We start from the raw sequence: 13,442 nt of genomic DNA on the forward strand, positions 1-13,442 counted from the left end.
CAAATATCTTACGGAACCCTATTTTTTTTCCAAAATAAAATATAGCCTATGTTACTCGTGGATAATGTAGCTTTCGAATGGTGAAAGAATTTTTAAAATCGGTCCAGTAGTTTTTGAGCCTATTCAGTACAAACAAACAAACAAACAAACAAACAAACAAACAAACAAACAAACAAAGTTTTCCTCTTTATATTTCATGTGTTTTATTTCTAACTAGCTGATCCCCGCGGCTTCGCCCGCGTAGATTTAGGTTTTTAAAGATCCCGTATAGCCTATGTCACTCAGGAATAATGTAGCTTTCTACTGGTGAAAGAATTTTTAAAATCGGTTCAGTAGTTCTAAAGATTACCCCCTACAAACAAACTTAACGACATTACTTCTTTATATAATACAACGGGCCGTGCAGCAGAAATCGTAATATTTTAATTTCGCCATAACTTCAAAACCAAACGTCCAATTTTAATCATTCAAAGACCAAATATTATCTCCATAAACTGTTCTTAGTGATGAAATCATTTATTTTGATAAGGATTAATAGCATGAGTAAAATAAACGCGTTTAAATGTAGTCCAAAAAAAATTCAAGATTTTTAAATAAAAAAATGGTTGCTGTGCCTCACTCGACATAGATGGGTATAGTGTGTCGCGGACTTTTTTGTAGATATTTATAAGATCTACAATTAATTAGAACATTTTATGGTTCTATCTTTTATAGTTTAGGCAGCGTACGCAAAATAAGTAACTTTTCTGGTTGATTTTTTACACCTTGTGTCCGAAAAACCCAAATATCTTACGGAACCCTATTTTTTTCCAAAATAAAATATAGCCTATGTTACTCGTGGATAATGTAGGTTTCGAATGGTGAAAGAATTTTTAAAATCGGTCCAGTAGTTTTTGAGCCTATTCAGTACAAACAAACAAACAAACAAACAAAGTTTTCCTCTTTATATTATATATTATATTATATATATAATAATATATAATATATAATATATAAATATATAATATATATATATAAATATATAATATATATTATATATATTATATATTATAATATTATATATTATATTATATAAGTGTAGATAAGTGTAGATTTTATCTCTCTATAGGATATCCTTAACATTGTTTTGTAAAATCAAATTCACATTCACCCAATATTGAGAAGAAGTGGAGCAGTATTTAAGTTTGACCTAAATTTAGTTTCGAACAGTCTTGTAATTTTGCGTATTTTATCCATTACTAGCTGATGCCCGCGACTTTGTCCGCGTGATATTAGGTTTTTTAAAAATTTCGCGGGAACTCTTTGATTTTCCGGGCTAAAAATGCCTATGTCACTCTCCAGGTCTTTATCTATACCCATGCAAAAAACCACGTCAATCCATTGCACCGTTGCGACGTGATTGAACCCAACAAACCAACAAACAAATACACTTTCGCATTTATAATAAGGGTACTGATAAGTGTGATTAGGGTACTGATGAATAAACTGAAAAACTCATACAGTATGATCATGGATGAATTGTTTTATACTATCTCTACGAGTATGAGTGACATCATTTTATGTTCGGGTTTGGGTAAAAATCTGAGCAAGAGTATTAAATTACATTGTGTGACGTGCAACCTTTTTGCTTAAAACGTTGTCTGTGTACCTTATAACTTTTCGATGACTCGTGTTACAAAGTAATGCTAAGGATTTAGGTTAAAGCATATCGGTAATTTAGTTAATATTTTAATTTTTACTAGCTTTATTAAAAAATGACTTCTCACACGCCATTTTAACTTTCTGTGTCAAAAGTACGATTTTAGACCTTATTTTAAAAAGTGAACTGTACTTTTACATGACAGTTGACCCAAATCATTTTGTACGGACTATTTCCTCGCTATAAATTAATATTTGCGTTTAAATGTTTAAAAGTTTCCAAACGAAAGGGTTCTCCGAAATATAACCCCATTTCAAAGGTACAATGATAACAGCTATTCTGAACAGGAAATTCATTAGTCAGTCGGAATAGGAAGGGACCCGACCCTTGAATGTCGTATATTTAAAAAGAATTTTATCATACTTGGGTTTTACCTACATTTATTTTTGTTAAAAGAAAAATGAAAAATGCCTTATTTTTAAAAATGGCAATAAAGTAAGTAATTTCTGCACTCTGTAATAAATTTTTCTGGTGATAGCTTAGAGGTTAGGACGTAGGACGACTCTATGATCGATCCAGGGTACACACCTCTAACTTTTCAGAGCTATAATAAAATATATCACTTGTTTTAACGGCGAATGAAAGTATCGTGAGGAAGCCCGCATGCTTGAGAGTTCTCCATAATGTCAGAGGTAAGTGACGTTTGTCAATGTGCACTTGAACAGCGTAGTGGGCCTATAGGTACCCTTTTCATTCTAAGAGAAGATCTCAGTAGTGATGAGTTGATGATGATGGTGATGATTTCTGCACATTTTTCATAGATTTTGCATATGTGTTTTTCATTTATATATGACAAGTTAACTGTTAGTTTTCAGCCTGGCTGTCCACTGCCGAAATGCAGCCAGTATTCTTGGCACCATACGCGGGCATGGTTTGTATAGTAGGTAATTAGATAAAGGTAGCTTAAAGTTTTATTGTAATAATATTTTCACTTTTGCTGCAATCTCACGTGATATTAAATAGAAAGGGATGGAAAGGATACACACAGAAAAGCAAAGTATGCATTTTAGGTCTATCGCGTTCAAAGGCAAAGTATCACCACATCACGAGAACAGGATGCTGCAGCGAAGCAATCGCGGCTTTTACCCTACGATCGATCGCAATGTTGATACCAAAATCGTCGCGGTGTACAGGAGTATCAATGCAATAGCAAAATCGGTGGTCGCCGATGGTATCGGTAACTATAGTACTTAATGTCTTTTGGCTCTAATTGATGTCCAAATAACCCTCAATATTCAACTAAGTAGTTACCATGACATATTATATTACTATACCACAGATTGGATTCTAAAGCGTTATTTCCAGATATTATGTAAGGTTTATTTTCGCTTACTTTTTCTCTCGATATTGTCGATTCCCCGAGGAGTGAAGAGGGCACACAAAAATATTTTATATGAGCAATTCAAAAATGGTCGTTCCGCCTATATGAGTATCATATAAATATAGGCGTGACATACCGATTTGCGATTTTTAACAAGGGTCCTTTATGTTACTTTATGGTCGTTATTTGTTTGCACGTTTAAATTATATTGGTTATAATCTGTTAATAAAACTTAGTAATAATTGGACTGTCTGTAAGTAGTATTTTACTGGAAACAACAGTTACGTCAAAGCTACTATACAATATGACGTCATACCTTTTATTGTGTCGTAGCATCGCTACGACCTACGGGACGTGGGCCTTACGTTGGTCTTTTACGAAATTATCAAGAAGTTTCTTAATATCGTTTGTAGTAATTACTAGTTACTAAGTAATTACATTGGTGCTCAATACAATGCCACTTAATTAACGGGGTGTTCTTTTGTTAAACTTATGACCAACGTGTCTCTAGTCTCTACTTTGTCTTTTTGTATAAAGTGTAGCCTGTAGGTAAGTTATTTTATGGTTCCGATCAAGCTCAATCTACAAAATAAAGGGATAGGTAGATAGATGCACGTATGTTGTGGGAAGCTACGTTTGATGAATGTATAAGTATTGTAATATTGATCCTTTGTAATTTCCCCTGGGGTTTCAATGGATTGATTTTAACCAAAGTATCAAAACTCTCCAAGGATGCGCTCTACATTATCACTTAATTGGAGCTAATTTGCCTATAAGTCTACATTTCCTATTAAAAAAAAACCTATTGAGAAAACGTTAGTAAAATATTACAATATAACCTTATACTTTCAAACAGAAGTCCGCGGTGGGTTGACTTAACTTATCTAAGTACTAAGTAGTTAGGGGGGCCAGCCAGGTAACCTCCCAGTGTGCCTGGGTGCTGCTGGTCCCTTTTGGATGCATCGGGCATCCGAGGGGAAGACCAATATTCGGGCCGGTGCACCCTGGCATGGCTAGTAATCTCTCTTCGGGGACATTGTTGGCCATGGCTAATGACCTGGCAGGGGGAAGGTTTCTCCGCGTGTCCCTCTGACTAGCAGAGGGCACAGCGGACGAGGCGGAGGATGGGACGCGGGCGACGTGCACGGAGTGTGCAGTTGTCGCCCCGTCCCCGGCTCGGGAGGCGCACGCACTTGGTCGGTGCGCCTCGGACGTACGGTGTGGGGACCTCGGTGGTGGGGTCCCCGGTGAAGGGTCCGCCTCGGCGGATGTCGCTAACTGGGTCGCGGTGGTTTGCTTCGGCGTTCCCGTGACCCAGTCACCAGGCGACGAGCAGGAATGCCGCTGGATTTTAGTGGATATTCCGGTCGCCTCTCGGCCGGCGAGTCCCACATACCTTCCCTCCAGTTGGTTGGCTGGCTGGCTTGGCAGGGGCGATGCGTAAACGCATTTTCCAGCGTTAAAAAAAAAAGTCCTAAGTAGTAATGATGACAGTGAATACCGTTACTCTTAAATAAAAAGCGCAAAACTAAAACATCATGCTATTCACGGATCTTTCTGTTCCGTGATGCTATTAAACTTCAAGAAAATTAATGTAGTTACCTGAGTACAAATGTTCAAAACATTTTCTAAAAAGTAAGTAAGTAGGTAAGTAGTTGAATATTGACAGAATATTAGCCTGGGTGTTCATTAACTGTCAACACCTTGGCGTATTGCCTCTCTAAAGTAAAACAATCTTCTTTCAGTCACTTTACTACCGCACAACATAAAACGTTTCAGAAAATAAAACTGCTATCCAACTTTTGTCGCCAAAAAATATAGAGGCGAAATAGGTTACAGACAATGTCTATAGTGTAAAGTTGCCAAAAGCATTCGCTTGTGAACAAAAGGTTCAAGTGTCACAAAGGGCGCGAAGACTAAACGAATTCATGAAGGTTTCATGAACGAGGGGCAGGGGGTGTACGACGCGGGGTGCGCGGCAGAGTCGAGCGTGTGACTGCGGCGGAACCACGCCGCGACCACCCCCCAAACGAAACCCGAATATTTGAACACAAGACATTAGAAAACGGAAAATTCATGTGTGAAAAAATGCTAGTTGAACTGTTCTGTGAATTGTTTTAAAGCAATTATATATTTCGAGGCGTATAGTGCAATTACTTAACCGTTTCCCGCCTTTCTACATAAGTAAGCCGCACCTCGCAATTTCGTCGATAATTTAAGGTAAGAAAAGTTTCTTTTGTACATAAAGCCGATAAGAAAGCGTTAGGGATTTGCTAGATATTTATTAGAGTAAATGGTTTCCGTAATGTCTTACAGAAGAAATTTTATATTTCACTTTTCCGCTACGCACAAGTTTTGAATAAGAATGTAAAACTTTTAAGAAATAAAATTAAAGTTTTTTTTATCGGTGAAGGAGTTATAATATAAGGATGGTATAAATATTCAACTAGTTGATTTTCTGATGGTTTTGTAGAAGATGTGAATGGTTTTTAGAATTAAATATTTTACCTAAATATAACAATTAGTACCTATGGTTTTTTGGATATGGTATAATATCTAATTTCTATAATCTTTAATTTCACCAATCTCCAAAAAATCCTTTCTAATGTTAATAATCTTTGAAAAAATTTGCAATGTTCGTCAGATTTGTTCAACGGGAAAAAATATTTTGGAGAAAACGGACGACTATTTGAAAAATGTGATGGTACGAATCTGAATTTCCTTTATGAGGGAAATATTCATTATAAATATTCCTTTAAAAGGGAAATTATTCATTGTATCGATTCAATAAATGAAGACGTGTATATTTTTCGGAGAAGCAACAACTGTCGAACAACTTCGGTACGTAAACGTTAACTCAGTGGGTCCACCATTTTGTTTCACTCTCTTCGTGAGCATCCCATACAAAACAAAGGAAATTCATTGAAATTACAAATACTAATAAAATATTTGTTTTGTACTGCAATATTAAAGCTACTGTTAATTTTTAATTGCGAACTTTACTACCCAGTAAAGTAGAGTTTTAATAGAGAGATCAATTTTAATTTGTATCAATTTATTGACATACAAACTTATTCCCGCGACTTCGTATTCACAACCCCTCTCTCTCTTAGGGGTTGTATTTTCAAAAATCCTTTCTTAGCGGATGTCTACGTCGTAATAGCTATCTGCATGCCAAATTTCAGCCCGATCCGTCCAGTGGTTTGAGCCGTGCGTTGATAGATCAGTCAGTTAGTCAGGCAGTCAGTCAGCTTTTCTTTTTTTATATAGGTACCATGTATATGTATGAATCATTCTATGTAATTGTAGATATAAAATATACTTACTAAAATTATTTTAAGATACAAATACTGTGTTTTTAATGTAAATCACAGACACAAATTGAAAAATAATAATTTTAGAAACGAAGACACAGTAATTCAGAAAATAGAGTAGAAAAGAGGCTTATATTCTCTTCAAGGGATATCCAATAGTGATAGTCTGTTAGAATTTATTTAAGATTAAGGGATCAATGTCGTGTTACTTTGATCAAAGAGAGGGAATCCCTCTAAGTAGGTAATTTAAGTTGAGCCTCATCATTCTTAGGAGCAATTAGGGTTGATTGAGAAGATAGTGCCGATCATTCTTATAGGTCATGTCTAAAAATCGTTCAATGAATACGGGTACCAATGAGACCAAAATCTTTTTTTTATTTTAACAAACATCCTGTTCCGTTAAGGATTAACGTGATTTATTAAAAATTAAATTAGTTTTGTTCGCAAATGCATTTATCTGAATATAGGTTTCGATCTAATTTAACGGTATGCGACCTATGTTGATAAAGTATTAATATTGGTATCAATTATCATTTTTTTTAAAGAATATTAGCCATGCCCCATTCCTCTCCAACTAAGCGTCAAGCTTGTGCTAGGAGTAGGTACGACAATAGTGCAACGGGCGGGGTTTGAACTGTCGACCTTTCGGTTTTCAGTCTTCTGCTTATATCCGCGATATCGTCCGCGTGGGCGAACTCGCGGACGAAACTTAAATTCAAACTCCTGTTTCACCCCTTTAGGGATTGAACTTTCAAAAATCCTTTCGTAACGGATGTTTACATCCTAATAGCTATCTACCATATTGTATAGACCAGTCAGTTAACTTTTCCTTTTATATACTTACATTAGGTACGTATACTCGTACCTAAAGTAGGGGTATTAAAAACGGGTAGGTACAGTTGATTCATTGTAGCTTTTACCAACCACTTCGTGCGTGATCCCTTCGCAAAACGGAAAAGGTGAATCTATTATTATACAGGTTATATGGAGATTTATGGTAATGTGAACTTTGATTTAAATTATAAATCCATACTAATCCACACGCCCGTACTGGTTATACAGAATTTGAAATAGAGATAGAAATATTTTTTTTCAACACACTTGCTCATAAAGTGACTCTAATTTCACCGCAATTAGGCACATAGTGACACCTATGATCAAACTGTGAATTTTCATTGCTATTATTCACAAGTGAGTTATAGAGTTTTTATTATATAATAACTCCTATAATTTTGTAAAAGTTTACGATATATTGCAAATAAAACATCGGACTGACGCTAGAGGCCAACGAACTTTGCGTAAGTAGACCACTCGGAGTCAATGCTGCATTGTAGGCGGGCATTTACCCGAGTTTTGCACGGTAATACATTGCGGGTTTAAAAAATACTAAATCACTAAAACCACAAAATGAGGCAAATGGTTATTGGTATTGGATTGTGTTTGTAGATAGTATAACATTAAAGCTAAGTTTTTGCTAGCGTTCTGGTTACACCCTGTATTATAAGTACGGATTTGGTCATTTTCCTTTGTAATGAACTTTATTTAGATAAAAGTCCTTCCATAGTCCATACAGAGTTTAATCAGTGCCGCCAGGTGTTTTATGTGGCGGCTCCGAGCAGCTTTATGATTTAGGACATTTTCTAAACACAGTTAGTGGAATACGTAACACTGTAGGCTCTCCTCTGAGACTAGACCGTTATTCAAACTCGTTAAAACTTCGTAATCGTGACTCATATTGCGTGACATATTACGAGTACGTCACAAGTGCGCGCACTGAACAAAGAACATACACATACCAAGCATCATAGCATGCATGCATTGGTCAACACATCATTGGCCCACTACTATGCACAGGACTCCTCTTAGAATGAGAAGGTTTTAGGTCATAGTCCACCATGCTGGCCAAGTGCGGGTTGGCAGACTTCACACACCTTTGAGAACATTATGGAGAACTCTCAGGCATGCAGGTCTCCTCACAAGTTCTCCTTCATCGTTAAAGCAAGTGATACTTAATTGCTTAAAATGCACGTAACTCAGAAATGTTAGAACGCAGGTTCGAACCAGAGACCCCCTGAATAGAAGGCGGACGTCTTAACCACCAGGCTATCACGGCTCTAAAGACCAAGCGCTGGTGCATAATTTTGTGGATAACGTAAATTACATAAATTAAGTTGAAACCATATTTTATTAAAACCGTAATAATTACGTTTAAATTGGACAAGTACGTACCGAAATCTTATCAAAGCAATTGCTCAATTCCTATTTGGATCTAGAATATTTTTTGCGCCTGTGACTATAAAATACCAATTTATATTTTTGTTTTATTAAAAAATATAACAGGAGCTATACAATTTCTCACTTTATTAATAAGGTATTTTACCTTTGAAACGTGTCTTAATTTTTGATCCTAAAGTGAAAGATAAAGGCTACTTTTTATCCCGGGAAATCAAAGAGTTCCCAAGGGATTTAAAAAAGTCTAAATCTACGCAGACGAAGTCGCGGGTACCATCTAGTATAGACATATTATAAAAGTTCGCTGGAAAACGATGTTTTAATTTACTGAAATCTGTGAAATATAATGAACTGTGTTTATGTACTTACCTATACTAATATTTTTTGTGGCTACAAACGGATAAAAATGAAAACGAGTATATAAAAAATATGGCTAATTTTATAAAATTCTCAAAACAACCACCACTAGTACCACTACCAAACTTAAAAGAACTTATCTGAAGTTATTTTCATCCTGGAAAACAATGTGTTCTGTGATCGAGATTAAAAGAAACAAATCCTTTGCGGATGAAATCACGTGCATGGTGCAGCTAGTTTATGCCTAGTATGAAATTTAATCTGGTAGTTATAAAAACTTTGAAAATATTGTTCATCGAGCTCGCGAACTAATTACAAAGAAAGAAGAAGAACACAGACATAGTTTATGCCGACATTACATGTTTTGATACATTTTTATATTTTTACTACATTTTTATGAATCCACTGAGAATATTTCGAATGGATCCAAAGTTATAATGCTAAAAATATTAGCGTGATTTCCCTCATAACTTAGACTACCTTATTTAGTTCAGAGTTTTTTACTTTGCAGCAGTGGTGGTCTGTGCTCGGGGTAAAAATAAAGTAGGTATACCTACCCAATATTTTCTTAGCCCTGGGCTTGAGTGTTTGAGAAATTGGTATTTTATCTCGGTGTTTACCTTTCACAAGCACCTGTTCGGATCTTCGTTAAATATTTTAACGGCTCTTTTCGAAATAAGTATGAAACTAGCTTCTTCCATGTTAATCTATGTCCTAGCCCTATCGATCTCCTCTTTTGTATGATAGCGCCAATCTTTCTCCGTTCATAACTAACTAGATGATACTCGCGACTTTATTCACATCGATTTAGTTTTTTAATCTCGTGAGAAATCTTTAAACCAGTTTTTCTACCAGTGGCCTGCCTGTGTACGTGCAAAAACATTTAAGTATAGTCCGTACAAAATGACTCCTCACGCGCCATTTTAACTCTATGGATTAACTTTCATGTCAAATCTCAAAAGTACGGTTCACCTTTAAAATAAGGACTAAAATCGTACTTTTGACATAAAGTTTGAGACAAAAAGTTAAAATGACGCGTGAAGAGTTCAATTTTACGTATACATAATGTTGTGCATACAAATAATATCACACGTGAATCACAGATTTTAAAGGCGGAAAGCATAAATAAAACATAAGCTCGACGCTCTGGCGACAAATATTTGCTTCGTACGCACAAACATTGGCCCCAGGGACTAACATTACGGACTTTTAACAAAAATGTTAACAGGGGACGCCTAATTTATTCAATTTATGATTAATGCTTGTTCTTTGTCCCTTCTTCCTTCGCCGGTGCGTTTACTTTGAATTAATTACAATACATTTTTCGGAAGGAAAAAAGCTTTTTAAATAATGTAATAAACGTAATAAATACACAACAGTAGGTACCTACGCCATAATATACGAATGAAAATTACGCTGTGTCCCTTAATTTTCCCCTACTTATATTTTGCAAGAGTGTATAATTAATGCGAGTCAATGAGCATGGTTCTTTATTTTTGAAATATTTTATTTACTTGTATTTATGTAGCAGAGAAAAGAGGAAATCAGGGACTTTGTGTATTTCCGAGGAAACCGCGAAATCCCTGAAGAAACTCCAATTGGTTATCTCATTCTACTGAACAATCAAGTGGAATGGCAGAATACTGAACATAGTAGGTATACTATGTTCAGTATTCCTCGGAAAGTTCAGTGTTCCTCGGAAATCCACAAAGTCCCTGATTTCCACTACAACATAACATAACTATTTATTGTCACTATACCTAGTGAAATGATTATCAAGTTCATAAATAATGCATTAGATTAGATTGAATGTGGTCCAGAACGCAATCTGAACATCCTAACTACATAACAGACAGACAAACAGATTAGTATGGATACTATAAGTTAGTAGTCGATTGCGATAGCCTTCATTCAAACTATGGTTTCGTCTCACGCTGCTTTAGTCTTATAATATCTTCCGGTATAACAAATAACAGAACATCTTAATCTTTCCTTTCTTTCTTTTCTTTTCTTTATTTATCCTGAAGCGGTTCAAGCTTCCATCCATTCAAAAAGCTCACAATAAAGATTCTCTTTATGAAACCACCTTTACGTTCACACGTATAACAACAGCGGTAGCTAGGTATAATTCCCTCCTACATCACAAAAGGAAATGAGCCATTACACGCTTGGATAGACTTTGTATTTGAACCTTATATCTGCTATTTCTTTCTCAAATAACAACAAGTAATATCTTTACGTGATTCAGTAATGTTTTTTTGAAACAAACACTCATAGAAGAGATTGAGTGAGTTCCTTCATAAAATGTTGGGTAGCTCTGAGTATTTGCTATTATTAGGTAGATATACCTAAAAATATTATATTCAAGTACTTTGTAATATTATTGAAGCATATTATTTAGTGGCAGTTTAAAAAATCCTCCCTTAGTGAACTGACATCTCCAACGTAGCTCAAACCACTGGGAGTAGAAATATGAGATTTTCTTGACCAGATCCAGGTAGCTGCGGATTCAATTCATGCGGACGCAGTTAGGGAAAATTAGCTGAAATTTAATTCTATTTAGTGTAGTTTAGTTCTATTTTAATAAAATGAAGCCACACCCCTACATCAAAACTTTTTCAGCTCAAAAATCGATTTTTCATAAACTAGAAAGAAACAAAGGAAATGTGTTAACTTATATGGTGCCACAAAAAGTGCAGATAAAAAATGAAATAATCACTCAAAATAAGATGCGTGGTGTGTGGTACCAAAATGGATTCCTCTTAGAATTTATTGCGCCTGTGGCGGGAACATAGGCACAGCGCTGGTCTTCCGTGACTTTAACGTTTTCTCATACTTATAATCGAGTCGGAGATCAGAAACTGAGGTCATAATAATATCATTATTCACACCTAAAAATATTAATTCCAGTGTTAAAATTTTGTTTATAAAATAAGGCTTGCGGGTAATGTGAGTCATGCCCTTTTTCACCCTAATGGTCAGTAAATTCTGGTTTAATTGTTTTATAAGCAACTAAAGTATATTTAAAGTAATTTATTATACGTATTTCCCCAATTATTATTCTGGATTATTATTTTGTAACACTGAAGTGGCTCTTTTTTACCTAAAAGTTGTTAAATACTTTGTTAGTTAGGTAATAAATTCCATTTCATCATGATATTTTCATCTTTAGAGAAACAAAAGTTAACTTATTAAGAACTCTGTTAAAATTATTTTTTCTATTTCTTATTTTTTCTTTCCGCCACATCCGAATATCCTAGACAACCTGTTTTATTAAAAAGAACAACAGTAGTTTGAGGTAATTTGGGAATACCGAAGGAATAAGACAGCTGCATACATAGGTACAAACATAGAATTCCAACCCTTTATAATAATCCTTTCCATAGTTCAGTAAATTAGTTATCAGTAAGTTATTATAAATGCGAAAGTGAGTTTCTTTGTTGGTTTATTGGTTTGTCGGTTTGTTGGTTTGTCCTTCAATCACGTCGCAACGGTGCAACGGATCGACGTGATTATTTGCATGAGTATAGATAAAGACCTGGAGAGTGACATGGGCTACTTTTTATCCCGGGATTTTTGGAAAACTTAATTCCACGCGGACGAAGTCGCGGGCATCAGCTAGTCAGTAATACAGTGAAAATAAAACAAGACAATCAGTTAAATATTCCGATTTAAAAAGTCGTTTGTGGAAATGGAAAAATAAATGGCTTCGCTTACAAGAACCTCTGCGGGGATCTATTGCTGGATTGTTTGCGTTCGCTCTTAAGCTCGTCTTTTGTAAATACGCCCTATACGTCTTTTATAAATTTTCCCTCTACTGTTCTATACCTCATTGAATTATTAGGGTAAGAAAAATACTTTCAAAAAACCGGCCAAGTGCGTGGCTGGCCACGCGCAGTGTACGCACGCGTAGTCACAACATATTTTACAAACGGATCTATATTTCATTTCACCACTTTGTCGGCGTGATAAATATTTATACCCATGCCAAATTACAGATTTCTAGCACTAATAGTGTCTGAGATTAACCGAGGACGGACGGAGGGACCGACGGACGGACATGGCGAAACTATAAGGGTTCCTTGTTTACTACGGAACCCTAAAAACAACTCAATTAATCGATATTGGGATTTTGTAAACATAATAATTATTAACTGACCTTTAAACTTTAGTTATACCTTCTTAGCTCTAACAATTTCTTTTGTACATGGCTGTGGTACACGAATAGACAGACAGACTAAACGAAACTGTTAAAGTTCCTTGTTTTACTACAGAACCTTAAAAGAGAAAATGAGAGTATCTGGATCATATTATAATACATCGTAGTCCTTTCTTATTATAATTGGTGGCATCTGTCCTCGCCGCATTTTGTGGAAAGACCCTTTTCCCTTGTCCAGCTGTGGATGCGTGCAGGCTGATGAATGGGATTGTATTGGTCCTCAGTACGACTTGCTACAAAAACGTACAAGATAAGATGCTACAATAGTACATTACTGCACGAGACCGGGAAGCAAGGGCG

At 35.6% G+C, this 13,442-nt stretch overlaps 1 protein-coding gene across 2 annotated transcripts in view; it reads left to right on the forward strand.

Annotated features, from left to right (window-relative positions):
• Positions 1 to 5,013: 5,013 nt before the first annotated feature.
• The window catches only part of LOC117996577 (leucine-rich repeat-containing protein 15), a 121,180-nt gene continuing 112,751 nt past the window's right edge, over positions 5,014 to 13,442 (forward strand). For both annotated transcript variants that reach the window (XM_034984664.2, XM_034984666.2), the window contains exon 1: positions 5,014 to 5,240. The gene's annotated coding sequence lies outside the window, so the exon portion shown is untranslated. The remainder of the gene's footprint in view (positions 5,241 to 13,442) is intronic.

This window comes from Maniola hyperantus, chromosome 3, assembly GCF_902806685.2.
Source record: "Maniola hyperantus chromosome 3, iAphHyp1.2, whole genome shotgun sequence".
NCBI lineage: Eukaryota > Metazoa > Arthropoda > Insecta > Lepidoptera > Nymphalidae > Maniola > Maniola hyperantus.